The sequence below is a fragment of the Phoenix dactylifera genome, chromosome 1 (genome assembly GCF_009389715.1).
Source record: "Phoenix dactylifera cultivar Barhee BC4 chromosome 1, palm_55x_up_171113_PBpolish2nd_filt_p, whole genome shotgun sequence".
Lineage (NCBI taxonomy): Eukaryota > Viridiplantae > Streptophyta > Magnoliopsida > Arecales > Arecaceae > Phoenix > Phoenix dactylifera.
Genome location: NC_052392.1, coordinates 15,680,794 through 15,698,584, shown reverse-complemented (window position 1 = coordinate 15,698,584; position 17,791 = coordinate 15,680,794). Strand labels below are relative to the sequence as shown.

At 35.2% G+C, this 17,791-nt stretch overlaps 1 non-coding gene and 1 pseudogene across 1 annotated transcript; both read left to right on the top strand.

Annotated features, from left to right (window-relative positions):
* Window positions 1–296: 296 nt before the first annotated feature.
* Window positions 297–16,003, top strand: LOC103723831 (annotated as a pseudogene).
* Window positions 1,909–1,982, top strand: TRNAT-AGU. Its single transcript has one exon. It is a non-coding gene; the product is annotated as a tRNA-Thr (tRNA).
* Window positions 16,004–17,791: the final 1,788 nt, after the last annotated feature.

Below are 17,791 nucleotides of genomic sequence, written 5' to 3'. Positions count from 1 at the left end.
TGCCTGTTAAAAAGCAATCATAGCAGAGGTTACTTTTCAAATAAAACATATATTTACCACCATGACAAACACTAAACAAACTTCTAGTCACGAAGAACTGCCATTGAAATTTCTGAGCTTCCAACAAACTTCTCAGCACTAGTCATGTCTGATGCTGAAAATGCAGATCTGGTTGTGCTGAAACCTGGATCTTATAGCGGCGGCTTTCACTGACGTTAAGAGCCTCACGTAAAAGCACAAAAGTTCCTGTCAACATGAATATATACATCACCCGTCCAATCATGAATCCAGTAAAAATGCTATTTATTCTACATATATTTACAAAGGTTCTTGCTGAGCCACCGGCGGAGGCCCCGACGGAGCCCCAGCTCTGGCAGGAGAAGCCGGCGAAGGTGAAGAAGCTCATAGACCCGAAAGACTCCGCCCCTTCCTAGCCTCCCTATTTCCAGATGATCAAAGATGCGATCTTGGCGCTCAATGAGAAGACTGGCTCCAGCCCCTGCGCCATTGCCAAGCAAATGGAGGGGACACAGGCGAACTACAAGAAGGTCTTGGCCATCCAGTTGAGGACTTTCACCGCCAAGGGGCAAGCTTGTGAAGGTGAAGGGAGACCAGGAAGTAGGAAAAGGAGAAGAAGCCAGTAAAGGAGGCTGTCTCTGCTCCGGTCAAGAGGAAGACTGGTGCTGCTGCTCTGTTTTAGTCTCAAAGTTCTAAAGCCAAGAAAAAACCGGAGGTTAAGAAGGACAAGAAGGCCATCCTCGCGAAACCGAAGCAGCCCAAGTCCATTAAGTCCCCTGCAGTCAAGAAGGCTACTGCCTGATGGTGGAGATAGATGATCTCCGTGACTCTGTTCAACATTGTATGAATACTTGGTTTAGATTCCTGTGAACTTGACCTGTATATTTTGGTTGCCTCTGTGAGTCTTTGCTCTTTTTGTAGATTATGCTTTCGTTTTCCCGATCAACCCATCTGGTGAATAATGATAATGGAACGTCAATAATATGCACTTTTACTGAACAGAAAAACATGAACATATAAATCGCCTGTCCAATCATGAATATATCAAACACATGCATATTATTAATCCATCAAATTTAAGTTGATCCAAAACATAAATAAGTGTGTGTGTGTGTATATATATATATATATATCTTAATATCAGAAAGACCCAGAAATCAAACAAAAGAATAAATGAAAGAAATGAAACAATTCTCTATGCAATTTCACTTCTCAGTGTGTTCAACCTGAAAAACAAGAGAGACATGGTGACATTATTTTACAGAAATATTGCTCAACTGTAAATCTGTAACATAAAATAACTTTTAATTAGGATAAAAACTAAATAAGAGAAATGCTAGTACAATAGTATAAGGCCAGGCAGCTTTACATAGAAAAGCCATTGGTGATTGGATCTGAACTATCAAAAAGAAATTGCAGAAGTTCTTCAGCTTCATTTTTGCTCCTTTTTCTTTCTTTGGTAGATTTTAGTCATGCTTTTTTCTGCCCTTACTCCTCCTTCAGCTCCACATTACCTTCCCAGCTCTTTCTCAAAGCCTTGGGCCCTGACTCAAACCCTGGAACCAAAGTTGCAACCAAACATCTATTATCTTCATATGCTGGGGAGCTTGAGTTAATACTGGGGTACAACACAGACATTTAGCCAGGTCTCGAAAGTCAGAACTCAGAATTCTCTAAAAGATATATTAACATTATTAAAAAGAGTTTCTATTACCTTTTAAGTCTTGACAAATTCAACATAGAAAAATTTACTCAGAATTCTCTAAAAGCAAATGTTAAAATTATTAAAAAGAGTTTCTATTACATTTTAAGTCTTGACAAATTGAACATAGAAAAATTAAGATTGTAAGTACCAAACTCAGGTCGTTTTTTCACTAGCAATTCATGCTTGCTTTCATAGCTCAGTTGGTTAGAGCACCCGTTTAGTAAGCGGGAGGTCTTGAGTTCAAATCTCAATGAAAGCATTATATATCTTTTTTCAAATCTCAAAACCCTAAATTTCCTTTTTTACCACATAAGATGATTTCCAAATTTTGATCTTCGGAATCCGAGAATGAAATGTTCTCTTAAAGAGACTAGAAAAATCTAATTAGCTTCTACTCCAAGAAGGCTAGCAAAATTTAGTTAGCTTTTAGCCTAAAATGAAACATGCTATCTCAAAATTGGTTGGGAACTTTTTTTTTCTTTTTGAAATTGAAATATCACAATACTATAGAATGGCATTCCACAATTCATCAGGAGTGTAAAGAATAAAGTTCAGTTACTGTGATACCAATTAAAGTACAAGACAAGCAATGTCATAATGCAAATACAAGACCAGAGAGCTTTAAATAAGAAAAAAGCATAGAAAAAGTTATTTATTTGCAAAGCTGCAGATTTCCTACTACAGTATGTAAGCTTTATAATTTACTTGCCCTGTGGGATTTTCTCACAAAAAAAAGTCCTGCTGTAGTTGTACGGGTAAGTTGCAGAACAAGGATCGCATTCCGAGAACTGCTTGCTGTAGGACACAATGGCTCATTGAACAATCTTACAAAACTACAAGCACTAACTAGCAAACAACATTCTGAATTTGGTCGTGTATTGAATTTCCGTTACAATGATAATACCTGTTAGTAAATGTAATAGAAAAATTTCCAAGTAACATTACTCTGAAATCCATAGGTGCATACTATGGCCAAATAATACTATTCTCACAGCGATTAGCGGTTGGTCATACATTTTCATTCAGGAAAAAGATAATAGTTTTGCCAAGCTAAACTCAAGCGTATTTAAGGAGCTTGGTTTGTGATGCTGAATTTGAACTCCCTTCACTTGGCAATAGGTACCCAATTAAAGACCCACTCAAAAAGCTCAGAGTGCAATATAAAGTTATCATTTTCTAAATCAGCATGAGTGATTCTTATGAGAAAATGAATGGCTATTCTAGACAGCATTCAAGGTATGCAGACAAAAATCAAGTAAAAGATGTAGATAGATGACAATTGATAAACCAGGATTGTAGATCAAGGTAATATGAATCTATAAAAAAGATAGTGTCAGCTGATCATAAAATTTCATAACCACAACAAGTGATGTACAAATTACCCCAAGATAGAAAAGACCTTGACCAGTACCATGGTAAGTTAGTGACAAAATAATGTTAAAAATTTATATAATGTACCTGTGATTGTGAAGGTAAAGAAGCAACATGAAAGGAAAAACTGTAATAACAAAAGAAAATCAGATGATCAAATATTTATTATCATCAAGCTAATAAATAGATGCAGACTTTCCACGATAACGCACCAAGCCAACTTTCCACTGTCATATAAGCAACACTGGCTGAATTATCAAGACATTCAGACTTCATGTATGTAAATCCATGAGCAGAAGTACGTGTTGATGCATAGAAGTATATAAAAAAACTCTAGCACCATAAAGAAAAGAATATTCATATCAGAAGTCAACTAAATGGAGAGACATGCTTATACCATGGCACAATTTCTTGTGACACATAAAAATGATAAATTAATGGAAGACCCTAAATGAAAAATGGTTGTGCATATCTAATCAGTACATATGATGTCTCGACACTTGCTATGTAGTTAAATTTATAAACACATGATACATGAAGGCGCATGCTGTATTAATTTACTAAACTGAAAATAAACATAGATGTCAACTCAACTATAAACTTCAGCATTAGCGAATTGGCCTGCTCAGATGGATGATCATTTGGTTTGTTGTCCAGATATCTAATGGCTAAAATCTATAGATTAGCTTATATAATGTCCTTAGAGTTATTGCATCATGTTGATGGTCGGTATAACAAAAAGAGGCAATGATGATGATTTCAGAATTTTATCATTCAATATGCTGCCATGGGTTTCTATAGCATGATCAGATAAGGCAGAAAATATTGAAAATCTATAAATTAACTAGAATATCTAGGAAAATCAAGAATATCAGAAAATAATAAATGAAAAAGAAAAGGTGATCTTGAGGTGACAAATTTGTAATCAAATCCCACAATAGCAGAGGTTCAAGGAACGCCTATATCCACACCTTCCTCAAAGACCCTTCAGAATAACCAAAAATAATACAAAAAAAGGAGAAAAAAAACCTAAATTAGACTAAGATCCAAGCTTCTCTTGGATCCACCAGCCCGACCTACAAAGAACAGAAAACAGGATCTAAAAATGCCCCGGTGGCATCAGCATCTTCAAGTAATCGGTTAGGACTTCTCTGCAATTCCAAGAGCAAAATAAGCAAAAAGAAAATAAAAATCATAATATTGCCAAAAAAAAGAAAGAGAAATAAGGGTTGGTTTAAGGTTTGATTTTGGAGTTAGGATTTTCACATTACAAAAAGTGAGGTGGGAAGAGGTGGTATTTTTGCTTTATCACAAAGAGGGATAGAGGGAAAGAGGGCAATTGTCAAAGCTCAGAGTCCACTGAAACACCTAGGATATCCACCAATTCAAGGCCTAGACAGAAGCTCATACCAGACTCTCAGAAGACACATATTTCACTTTCAAAGTCCCCAAAAGACTTTTCTTAAGCAACATCGAATGTGCACAAAGAAAGGAAAGAGAGGACAGTAGGAAGGCAGAGAAGCAAAAAAAAAAAAACAAGAGGACAGCAGGAAGGCAGGGAAGACTGCAGAATAACATTTGAAAAAATCAATATTTGGGCCTTATAGTCTGCTTGGTAACTAACCCTTGCAATGGCCTCCAAATAAAGCCTGCTGATAAGTTTTTATACTACATAAATTTTATTAATGGCAATTTTTAAATCTTGCCAACTAATTATTATGCTCAATTGGTGATTAACTTCAGAGGCATCCAAAGCAAAACCTACCAGCATAAGTAAAAGCCCCACTTATAAGAATTTTTAGCAGCAGTTTATAATTATGCCAATAAAGAGCACCTCCATATCTTAGCTTCACTGCAGATGATGGATTAGGGTAAAATTTGGAGCCAACGACTTTGAGCTCAACCTTGAACATTTTAGGAAAAAAAGTACATCTCGATCCACCCAAAACCCATGAGACTATGATTTCTACTATCAATACATTTGTAAAGCACAAAAATAGGACCTACTAATGATGCATTGGTATATGTGAATCTAAAACTTTTCTTTTCTTTTTATGCAGAGACAATTTATTAACATATATGAATACTATTTCTATATGTATGAATGTTACTGTCTCAAAACATCCAAATCCTAAGAATTGCCTGCAATAGACGTATCCACAAATCCTTTACAGATTCCTAAAATGTTCGACAAAGGCCAGCCCTGATTAACATAAAAGAATATAACTGTGCAAATCTAGAAATTACCATGGATATATGTATGCATAATACTGTCAAAATTTTCATATTTTCAAAACTTCATATACTGGACGGCATCTAAATCCTCTATGAGCTCTCCTGGTGCTTATACCTGATAGCCTTCAGAAGTTTATGCGAAAGGAAGAAGCCTACAGCAAAAATTCTCAACTTGAAGCAAAACCAAGAAATGTTCGATGCAACTCTTGGGATACATCTTGTTCCACCCTATCTAATATCTGATGAATGCTATGCTGCATCAATGACCTCAATACGGATGGTCCAAATTTAAGCTTTAGACCTCCTAGCAAGTAAGCTGATTCTTTCATTAGGTAAGGGTGTTATGGAACATAACCTAAGAGTATTGTAATCATAGTTTTAAACTTGAAGTCAGCTCTTGTCTTGACCATGATGATATTGTTGTTGCTTGTCGGGCTTGCAGGTATTCTTTTCACATTTAAGTCTACATATGATCTTCATATTCTACTTATTAGATTTCTCAAAATGCTATCCTTTTGTTTATGTGACAAAAGATTAATCCTAATTATTTAAATTATATACTTCCAAATAGTAAACTTAAAAAGAGCTTTGATGTTTTTGACTTTCTCCACTTATATAACTCTAACCCCTACATTCCCATTCCTCCTCTACCTTGTTCTTTAGTCACACACTTGTATATCATGTCAACTATCCAAGTCATGTAACATAATCAAAGTTCAAAAGAAATACGAAAAAGTTCAGATTTGTCGAATAAAAGAAATTAAGAAAGAATTGGGGTGGGGAGGGGGCAGGAAGAACACTTAAGATGACACATAATTATGAATCTTTACCAATTATGGGTTTTGTTTTCTAAATTTATCTTCTGTAAGGTAGTTTACACAGCATGAAAGTTGCACCTGCTTTAAGCATGGACTCTCTTAGGATTTTGTATCATAAACAATATCAACACATAATGATTTTATATTACCGATTATACAACAACTCTGGTTCTATCTGTTGTTATGTGCAATGTCAAATTGTTTTCATGCTTTTGAAAACAGTAATTTTTCAACAGCTTATTCACTTTAACTAGACTAATAATCATGTATAGGATCATAATCCAAAATCCTGAAAGAGAAGCATATGAAAAAATGAACTCAGGGCACCTGACAGGCTTTAAAAAAGGAAGGCTGAATAACTAAGCATTTACAAAATCATAAAGACAAAATAACTAGGGAAAATTATTTTAAGTCTACCAAACAAAGTAGCCCAAAGTGAAATATAGTGGCTCAGTTTAGGTTTTAACTATCATTTTGGTATTTCAATTGAGCTGTTTTCACATGTCAGTCCATGGTTTTGAACGGTAAATCAAGAAAAACATTTTTTTTAAAAAAAAGATATAGACAAAAAAAAGTTTGCTTGCACCTCAGTGATGAGATATTTGAGATATTCGAACTCAATTAGCAAAATTCATGCTCAAGGAGGCAAGAAACAATAACTCAGACAATCAAGACATGAGATACCAAATTTAAGAGCAAATCAAAAACATGCAGAAAAAATAAAAGAAAACCAAACAAAGAAAAAGAAAATGAAAGTAAGAAAATAACCTGATTAAAGCATCCAAGAAAACACAACTCCCTCAAGATTCGAAAAAAAATCAAGCCAAGAAATAACAATTCAAATAACAAAGATACAACACACCAAAATTAAGCTAAAATCGAAGACATTAACAAAAATTCAAAAGTCAAGAAATAACAACTCAAATAATGAAGACATGAGATAAACCCACATCAAATGCATTGGAACGACATTAGGGAATACAAAATATAGAACAAACAAAATCAAGGCTGCATTTCTTTGCAGATTAAAGGAGGGTTAAATGGAAGGAAGGCCCATTCACTCCACTTATTCCACAAACACACCAATTGCTAGAAAACTGGCCCATTTATTCCGATGGTAGAACAGGTATTTTGAAGAGTAAACCGAGCTGCTATTTTCACTTAAACCATAAAAGTAAATACTAAAAAGGGTTAGAAGTAAGTTAAACCGTCCAACCAAGAGAAGCCTAAGAATATAAATTGATTGAAGAAATAGAGAAAACATAGATAAGATAAGACTTAGAAAAATGAAGAAGCAAAACATGAAAAATCAAACAATGAAGACTTGAGATACAAAACTTAAGCCCACATGAAAAACCATAGACAAGAATATCGAACAGAGAACATGAAAATGAGAAAACATACTAAACGCATCCCAGAATTCACTTTGATAGAATTTGAATCTGCAATAAGTTCAGAAGAAGGTACAGCAGAAAAGAAGAGAGCCAAGATTAAATTGATCTAACTAAAGGAGTAACTGACCCCCTCTTCAATGGATTTATCAAACGACAAAATCTTTTACAAATATAGTATATAGACACAAGCCATTCCTGTCCTTTTGGTAAGGTTTGCTTCCTTCCTGAGATATGCACAAAAGTAAAACATATTGGTGTCTACAATCCTTTAAAGCCTTTTTCCCAGGCCTTGAGCTATGAGCAGAATAAGAAGGAAAAAGAAAATGAATTTCTATGTGATGCTTTAAAAAATTGGCATGCCGAACATTTACTAAATGGTCAAAGAGCAATAGAATAGTGTCTATATGCATACATATGCATATGCTTAGACATAAAGATATACATGATTTGATTTTCTTTTATCAGATGACTAAATAAGATTGCAAATCATCTCAACCAACACCAGTTCATATGGAGCTCGCCATCATTTAGTACACAAATAGGTTAATTAGAGTAAGCACGTCCACCAACCTGCATCCATGTGTCAAAATACACAGCTGCTAAAGATAACGTTTCCCATTTATTTTCAGGGTTATGTTATATTTATGAATAAAAAGGTTTCTTTTTTCATGAACCACACAATATCAGCAATACCTACTGCAACAAGAGAATATCAATACCCACTGTAAGAGATACACCCCTTTCATGGGACAAAAATCAAGCCTTCCTGCATATACCAACAGTTCATTCTTTTCAAGTGGCTTCAAAAGGATCAGAGGCAAAAACAATTAAAGGTGAATGTATAAGAAAATGGATGACTTCATATACCCTGTTCAGAAAGAAACTTTGGAAAACATCTGAATATCAAAAACTTTTTAGACATATGCTGAGGATTTCTGAAGAGGGTGGAAAGATTCAGTATCATGCTAGCTGCAATTTGTTTAACTGTTCTAAAGCAAATAATGTAAGAGAAAAGGAGAAGGTTTTAGAAGTTTCAGCTCAGAAAAGACAAGCAATGCAATCTATATCATGTGATTAAGAAATAATTCACTACTACTACTACTACTACTAAAAAAAGAATAAAACTTACATTTCTGTCCGCTACTTCAGTGGCAAATTCAATATGACAGATCTCATAAAGCTTCCACCAGCAACAATAGCCAACCGGATCTCAAAGAATTCAACAGTATAGGGGAAAGAAGCAATTAAACTAGTGCTCATCAACACATTGCACATAATATATATAGCTAAAAGAATTTAGATACTTTAGAAGATAAAATACATTACACATCAACCTGTCCAGCTCCAAATGACAGGTTTCCAACAAAATATTGTTTTTAATCCATATGTCAGATTTTGATTACTAGCAAGAGCAAAGTTTGCCGTCTCAGTATCAGACCCCATATCGACACCATTCTATTATAGTGTCAATATACAATACGGTACAAATCAGCAAGATGTACCGAGTGTTAGTACGGTACGAGATTGCATAACGGTATGGTATGGTGCATCCGATATAGTACAGTACTAACCGGTGTAGCAAACCTTGAGCAAGAGTTTTTAGGATACATCAGATAGAACTAGCATCAGTGTTGTACATTTAGAAAACCAAAATACTGCTAAAATAACTAGGATGAGTAAAATGGCCCTTCTTTTGACATTCTATAGCAGTTTGTTTTGCAGTTGCATTCTATGAATGTTTCATCTTCATGTCTGACCTGCATGTTTTAAGAATTTAAAAAATCATAATAAATTAAAACAAAAATTTTAAATAGTGCACTGCAAGATACAATTGTAACCAAACCCAATTTACTGGAAAGAGACTTGTTGATTATTAATATAGCCATTTGTCAAATTAATCAAGGTCCATATTGTCTAGAGAAATAAAGAAAATATTTAGTTAAATTAATTATAAACACATGCATCTGACAAGAAAAGGAAGATCAAAGGCAATACCACTCAACTAAATTTTACATGTTGATACCAACAAAGATTACATGCCCAAGAAAAAATGATAAGAATTTGTGATGCCAAATAAATGGGAGCAACACCTTGCTTGCACAACCCCTTTATTACTGCTTTGAGATCATGCAACACTTTGTATGAATCCATCCAAAACCAGAATGAAAGCTATTTGTGAGGTGGTACTGTTAACTCTTCAACATGCAAAATTGACATCCACGGATTTAAACAGTATAGATTGTGGCTTGTGTACATAGCAGGAAAGGATGGAATACCATTACCCGCATCATAAAAGTAAAATTGAGCCAACCATCAACATTAACAATCCAAGGACAGCAGCAATCTGGAAGGAGTAATAGCAACTTAGTTATATATTGATATTAGTGTTGAACTAAACAGATATCATAAGAGAATTTATTTGGAAAATGCTTTACCATTGTACGGGCAAAGGAAATTGATAATAATCCAATAGTGGCACATTTCAATATTCCAGATTCAAGTGTTGATGCAAATTCTTAATCCAACTGGCTGATCACATGCAAAAAGAGTGCTGAGGCTAGTAGAATCACATTTAGGTAATGTTGATAATTTCTAAGTTACTAAACATAGAATTCTTTATGATTACTTCAGATATGAACTTCATTGACCGGCAAATTTCAAATCATATGAATACCTTAGATACTAAAATTATCTATATCAAATATTTTAAAAAATAAAGAAAGAGAATGTCAAACTGAAAAAGTAATCCAAAGGAAAGTGCACAATGGCTTGATCATATACAACACTTTTAATTATATATTTCCAGTTTCAGAGAGAAGAAAGGGCTCAAAGAGAGATCAGAAATTAATCAAGAAACACAAAGAAAAGTAAAATCAGAGGTCAGGGATTGAAGGGGGGTGGATATCATGGCTGAACAAAAACAATTTGAAGTTGGCAAAGCAGAAGCAGGCATCAGAGTTCAAAAGTAAACCCATCCAAAAATAAGGACACCCAAGTAATCTATCAGCAAGCCCAAAATGCTCTTCAATGGAGCTTTGAATCTGCAAAATGTTCAAAACTAAAATGGGGAATAGTATTGTGCAATTCTTTCCTTTGAGATCCTTTGTTGCAAGCCTCAAGATATAAAAAGAATGGGAGGAGAAAGATGGACTTCTATACCCTGCTTTGAAAAAAATTGGGACACCAAAAATAGTTATTAAATAATAAAGAGCAGTAGAATAGTGTCTGTATACATACGCATGCATATCCATAGATATAAATACACATGTAAATGATTTATGATTTATAAGACTGATAGATAGGATAACAAATCATCTCAATGGATGTCATTTCATATTTAGAAGTGTAGGATAATTTATCATAATCAAAACGGATCAAAAAAACATACTTACTTGTTGTAGATTGGGTTGTATCACTAGCCGTAAGCATAATTACAGAACTGAAAAACGCTTGTTGATCATAACTCAAGAACCCCTCTTGCCAGAAAAAATATGGAGAAAGATCACTCTTCTTCTGGTTTTTTTTCTTTATACGTTGCTCTCCCTTTTCTCTTATATTTTCTGTTTTGCAACTACCCATATATATAGATGCAGAAAATAACTACCTTTGGTAGTTATGAGATATCCAATAGGTGTCATTGAAGGGTTGTTTCCCTTCAAATAAAATGGATCGGGTCAACCTCATGGGCGGATTCACCCGACTCCAAAAACCATTATCTTCCACTCGCACATGATGGGCTTGACATGATCCCCATAGCAATATGTAGATCTTTTCTCATATTTCTCTCATGGCAGTTCATACTTGGCAAATAAGTCGTGCGACCAGTGAGTGTATACAATTGAGTTTTTATGCTAGCACCTGTTAGGGATACATAGCAGCTCACCAATTAAGTTATATCTCACCATACCCCAGATCTATCTCCTTACATCGATTCAAGCATCTCTAATCCCTCAAACAATATGAGAGCATGCTTAATCATTCTCACTACATATATTCACAATTATATCTAACTTTCTCATATACAATATAATTGTCCGGCCGGTGAATATAAGTAAGGATGTAAAGTAAAATAGTCTTTCTTTCTTACTCGAATCTCTCAATTTCCATTTGATTGCTTTCCCAGACATGCCCCATATAGCCGAATCATCCATGGTTGTAGATAACACGCTAAAGTAGCAAACATCAAACTGAAATATAAAGAAACAGTCAAAAGTCATAAGGGTACCATATGAGGTCGTACATATACCTCATAAAGACTCACACAATGAGGAAGCAGGGATCCATTCTCTCACTTCTTTTATTGGTCGAAATAGCACATATGGTATGAATCATGTGCAACGGTGTTATTCTCTACCCCCATTGAGCGTATGTCATTTTCTTCAACAAACACCGTACAAACTTTAGTTCCGGCATATTCCAATGCCCAACTTGAGTTCCACTTCTAAATGCTCTTTATCACAACAAACAACTAAGAACTCACATCTGGCTTTTGAACAGGCTAAATGGATGGTGGGGTCATCCATCTCCGTCAATTACAAAAATATCAATCTTGACCTTATCTTGACTTCTATCAAGGCAACATCAATTTTAAGCATGATCTCTCATTAATAGATCTTTTATGCTTAAATATCTCATCTTTACACGTCACTAGACGTTAAAGGCGATTGCTCGTGTGAGAGAGCCAATCTAAATTTGTCTGACATACTTAATCTCTTTATGTGCCTAGCACATAATGTGTGTGTATATTACTTCAAATGTACAAAATTACATTCTTAAGGACAAAATTGAATAAATCAAATATTATTCATAAATGAGTATTATATTGGAAGTGATAAATTTATAACACTTTGCAATAATTTGTACATTACAATCTACGCAATCCTAGAGATCTAATATGTCTTAAGAAAACATCTCTAGGAATGGGTTTCGTAAGCGGGTTGGCTACCATTGGATGCATAGATATATATTGCAAAGATACTTCCATTTTCGCTATAATATCTCTCACAAAATGATACTTGGTATCAATATGTTTGGTTCTACTATGATATTTGGGATCCTTAGTATAAGCAATAGCCACTCGACTATCACAATGAATCATTATTGGTCTCAAACTATCATCAGTCATTCTCAGATGTTGAAAAAATTTCCTCAACCAAACACTTTCTTGTACTACAGTCGCACACGCTACAAATTCAGCCTCCATAGTAGATAGACAATACAAGTTTGCTTTTTGCTACTCCAAGAGATGGCGCCGTTATTCAGCAAAAATACATAACCTGAAGTCGATTTACGCTCATCTAGGTCTCCTCCCCAATCAGCATCTGTATAGCCTTTTAAGCATAAATCATTCCCTTGATAACACAAAGAATAATTAATTGTGCCTTTTAGGTATCTCAATATCCTCTTTATCGCTTTCCAGCGTTCACGTCCTGGATTAGATTGATACCGGCTGACAAGACCCACGACATAGCATATATCTGGGCGAGTACACATCATAGCATACATCAAACTTCCAACAGCACTTAAATATGGTACCTTAGCCATGTCTGCCTTTTCTTTTGGAGTCTTGGGACACATTTTGAGACTTAAACTTTCGCTTTTCGCAACAGGAGTGTCTATTGGGTTACCATTTTCTATATTAAATCGTTCAAGGATTTTCTTAATATAAAGACTCTTGTGACAGAGTTAAAAGTTTCTTTGAACGATCTTTATGGATTTTCACACCGAGAATGTAACTCGCTTCACCCATATTTTTCATTTCAAAATGAGTAGACAACCATTCCTTAATGGTTTTGACATACTCCTTATCATTCCCAGCCAATAATATGTCATCCACATATAGAGATAGAATTACAAATTTCTCTATGGATCGTTTAACATAGACATAGTGGTCTTCATCTATCATAATGAAATCATAAGAAATTATTTCCTTATAAAATCTCAAGTACCATTGTCTTGATGATTGCTTTAGGCCATATATAGACCTCTTTAATTTGCACACTTTGTATTCTTGGCCAGAAGCAATAAAACCTACAGGCTGTTGCATGTAGATTTCTTCTTCCAACTCACCATGTAGGAAAGCTGTTTTAACGTCCATTTGATGCAATTCTAAATCCATATGTGCTACTATGGCTAAAATCAATTGAATGGAAGTAAATCTTACAACCGGCGAAAAAGTTTCCTCATAATCTATCCCTTCTTGTTGGGTAAAGCCTTTTGCTACCAAGCGAGCTTTATACCTTTCAATGGATCCATCCGCTTTGCGTTTTATTTTGAGAACCCACTTGTTCCCAATGGCCTTATGCCCTAACGGAAGATTAAACAAATTCCAGACTTGGTTTGATCTCATTGACTCCATTTCTTCTTCCATTGCTTTCTTCCACTCATCCTTCGCAGGGCATGAGAGTGCCTCAGTTACTGATTTAGGCTCATCATTATCTTGCGGAGTTACCATATAAGCTTCTCCTTCGATTTCAAATCGGCGTCGGGGAACACCTTTTCGCATACTCCTTCGTAACTGGATTTCAGATGAATTAAATTCATCTTGAGGCATGGTACTCTCACTTGGTTCAAGTGGTTGAGGCAATTGCTCTTGCTCCTCAATAATTCATTATTTGTCTTATTGTCCACCACTTCATATAAAGATTCTTCCTTGTTAATCTCACCCCTACTAGGCAATTCATCCTCCAAGAGTGTAACATCTCGTGATTCAATTTCAGTTACACTTCCATCAGTCTTTTCTCCAATAAACACATACCCTTTGGAGTGTTTTGAGTATCTTATAAAGATACATTTCCTTCCTCTAGGACCCAATTTACCATATTTGCTAGAGGAATTAAGAACATAGGCAGCCGACCCCCAAGGTCGTAAATGACTTAGGTCAGGGTCCATAGCTCATATGGGGTGGAAGGTACTGATTTAGAGGGTACACAGTGAAGAATGTAGGCCGCTGTAAGCAAAGCGTCCCCCCAAAAGGACATTGGTAAATTTGCTTGGGCCATCATTGACCTAACCATTTCTAATAATGTCCTACTCCTTTCGGCTACACCATTCTGTTGTGGTGTACCAGGAATAGTCAATTGTCTAATTATCCCTTTTTCATTACACAAATTCTTGAATTGATCAGATAGATATTCACGTCCACGGTCAGTCCTTAATGTCTTAATCCTTCTGTCTAATTGATTCTCAACCTCATTCATGTAATGTCTGAAACACTCTAATGCCTCTGACTTATGAAAAATCAAGAAAAAGTGACCATAACGTGTAAAATCATCTATGAATGTAATGAAATATAAGGCTCCATGCCTCGCCCTCACATTTAATGGACCACAGATGTCCGAATGGATTAATTGCAATGGAAACTCGACTCTGGATCCTTTGTCAAATGGTTTTTTTGTTGTTTTTCTAGCTTAACAATGTTCACAAGTGGGCAAATCAACTTTAGAAAGTGTCCCAAGAAGACCTTCTTTAGGTAGTCGATTTATTCTATCTTGCCCAATATGTCCTAGTCTAGCATGCCAAATATTAGCGCATCCAAATCATCTTGATTAGTAGAAGATGCTATTAATGAAAAACAACTAGGATTAATATAACTCGATACATTATCCACATCAAAAACTATTAAACCATTATTCAAATATCCAGATCCATAAAACATAGTACCATAAAATAAGTTTACAATAGATCCATCAAATACAAGCTTATATTCTAAACCCATTAAAACAGAATTAGAGACCAAGTTCCGTCGCATGTCCGATGCATAAAGAACATCATGTAGGTATAAGGTTCGACCACCACGCAATTTGAATTTGCATGTGCCAATACCTTTAACCGCAACTCTGGAGTTGTTTCCCACATGTATCCACCTTGTACCAGCTCCCACTCGACGGTACTCCACATATGCTTCTTGATCTCTAGCTATATGGTCGGTGGCTGCTGAGTCTACAGTCCACATAGGATTAGATTCAGCTAGCATAACAAAGCTAGAAACATAAGCAACACAATAAGAAGCAAAGTTTAATGGTGTTACCTTCTTCAACTCATTGCACTCAGGAGCAAAGTGGCATAACTTTTGGCAATGGAAATACCACATTTTGGTCTTGTCTTTCTTTTTGCCATAACACTTGCCACCTTTATGGTGATCAGTTTTGTTCTTTTTGGGTCCTCTTCCAGTCTCCTTCCCCTTCTTTCCCTTATTCCAGCTGCGCTTACGTTTGGAGCCCGAAGCTCCCAGCGCACCATTTTCACCCACATATGCAAGACTAGGAGCCCTTGTTGCTCCAAGTCGCTCATCTTCTAGCTCAATGTGGCAGGCAATATCAGCAAAAGTCTTTATGCTATCATTATGGGTTAGATTTATCTTCATATGTTCCTAATTATCGGAAAGAGACCGGATTAAAGCTTGTACTTGTTGCTCATCCGTGAGTATATGACCAGCTAATTTTAACTCCCTAATCATATTACCCATCTCTTTTAGATGTTGTTTAATTGTATGATTGGGATGTTTTTTGTATGTGTCAAACTTTACAGTCAGCTATCGGAGTTTGGTCACGGTGGTTCCCCCAAACTTATCTTTCAAATATACCCACATTTCATGAGCAGTTAGAAATTGCTCACATTCACAGATGAGATCATCAATCATGGAGCTTATTAAATTTCCACTAGCTAAAGTATCCTTTTGTTTCCATGCTTGATAAGCCTCCATATCTCTTATATGCTAAGCGCTATTCCCTTTACCAGGATCATCCATTTTCTAATAAATGGATTCAAGTACTTGCTGTTCCTCAAGAACACTAGATCTTGTGGTGCCATATATTGTAATTGTCACCATCCAATTTTTCACCTTTATTCAGATCAGCTATTATATTTTTTGATGCCATGGTCTACCAAGTAATAGAAGACATTAATCAATACTCAAAATACACACACATATCTAACTTTATGCACATGTAAATTAAATCAATGATAATTTTACATAAGTACAAATTCGAAAGTTCACTATGTTTCCAATCATCATTTGTAAAACAAATGTTTCATCATCATGTATTTAATTGCATTGCACAAAAAACAATTCTCAAATGAGAGTTCAATCACAATGTTATTTTAGCTCCCACTTAAAATGATATTTCCATATAATCAACATTAATTAATTGCACAGAATATTTAATTACAAAAATACCCAATAGGACAAATCACATATAGCATACACATCAAACTACATGTGTTCACAAGTAATACAAATTTCGTCCTACTTCATACATAAGTTTTATGAAATGTACAAACAATATGTGTACATTAATCTCCACCTTTAAAACTTTGAGACACTGGGATTTTTCTATTAATTAAATTGTTTGCAAGTTTAGGTCCCATTTTTTCTATCCAAGGGTATAGGCCAATGCAACCTTTTGTACTTCGAGGATTTGAACAAATGGAGAATGTTGCAGTACGCTTTGCAGCATTTTGCACATTTAACTCCAAATCAAGTTCCCATTCATAGCACAAAATTCGTTTCATAGCTTTGTACTCCTTTTTAAGGAACTCCAATTGCGTCCAACTATCGTTAACCATTGTAGCCCAACGGGCCGGTAAGGACCTACATAACCCTTCAACCTTTTCTTCTTCTAATGGAATAAAACTAGCTATCTCAATGTTCATTATTAATTTATCCACTTCTTTAAAGTGCTGTCTAATGGTGTGATTTGGGTCCATTTCATAGCACATCAAGGTGTAGTATAATTCTTCAAACTCATAGGGCAACATCCTTCTATTATACTCGGCGGCAGCCCTTAAAGCATTCTCAACTTTTTCTTTTTTATCTATAGCCATTTCCAATTCAGCTTTCTGGGCTTCAGTTCTCTTGCCTCTTTTTTCTTTTTTATTATGCGGTGAAGATGCCATCTACCCCACACAGGGGCGGCCCAATACATTTGGGGGCCTAAGGCGAATCCAATGAACGAGGCCTTTTTGTTTAATAATAATTTTTTTAATAAATATAAAATACTTAAAAAATGATATGGAAATAGATAGCTATCAAGTACACTATTTCAACAAAGATACATGAATCTAACAAAGATAGACAAGAAGCCTTTTCAATTTAATATAATTCTTGAATGGAAGCACATAAAAGTAATTACTCAAAATGAAGGGCCATGAAACTGATTAAATAACTGAGATAATGCTTGGCAATAAGTAGGAAAAGGTCATCCCATGGCACTTCATGGTCAAGGTAAAGAAAAGAATTTGTCCATAAA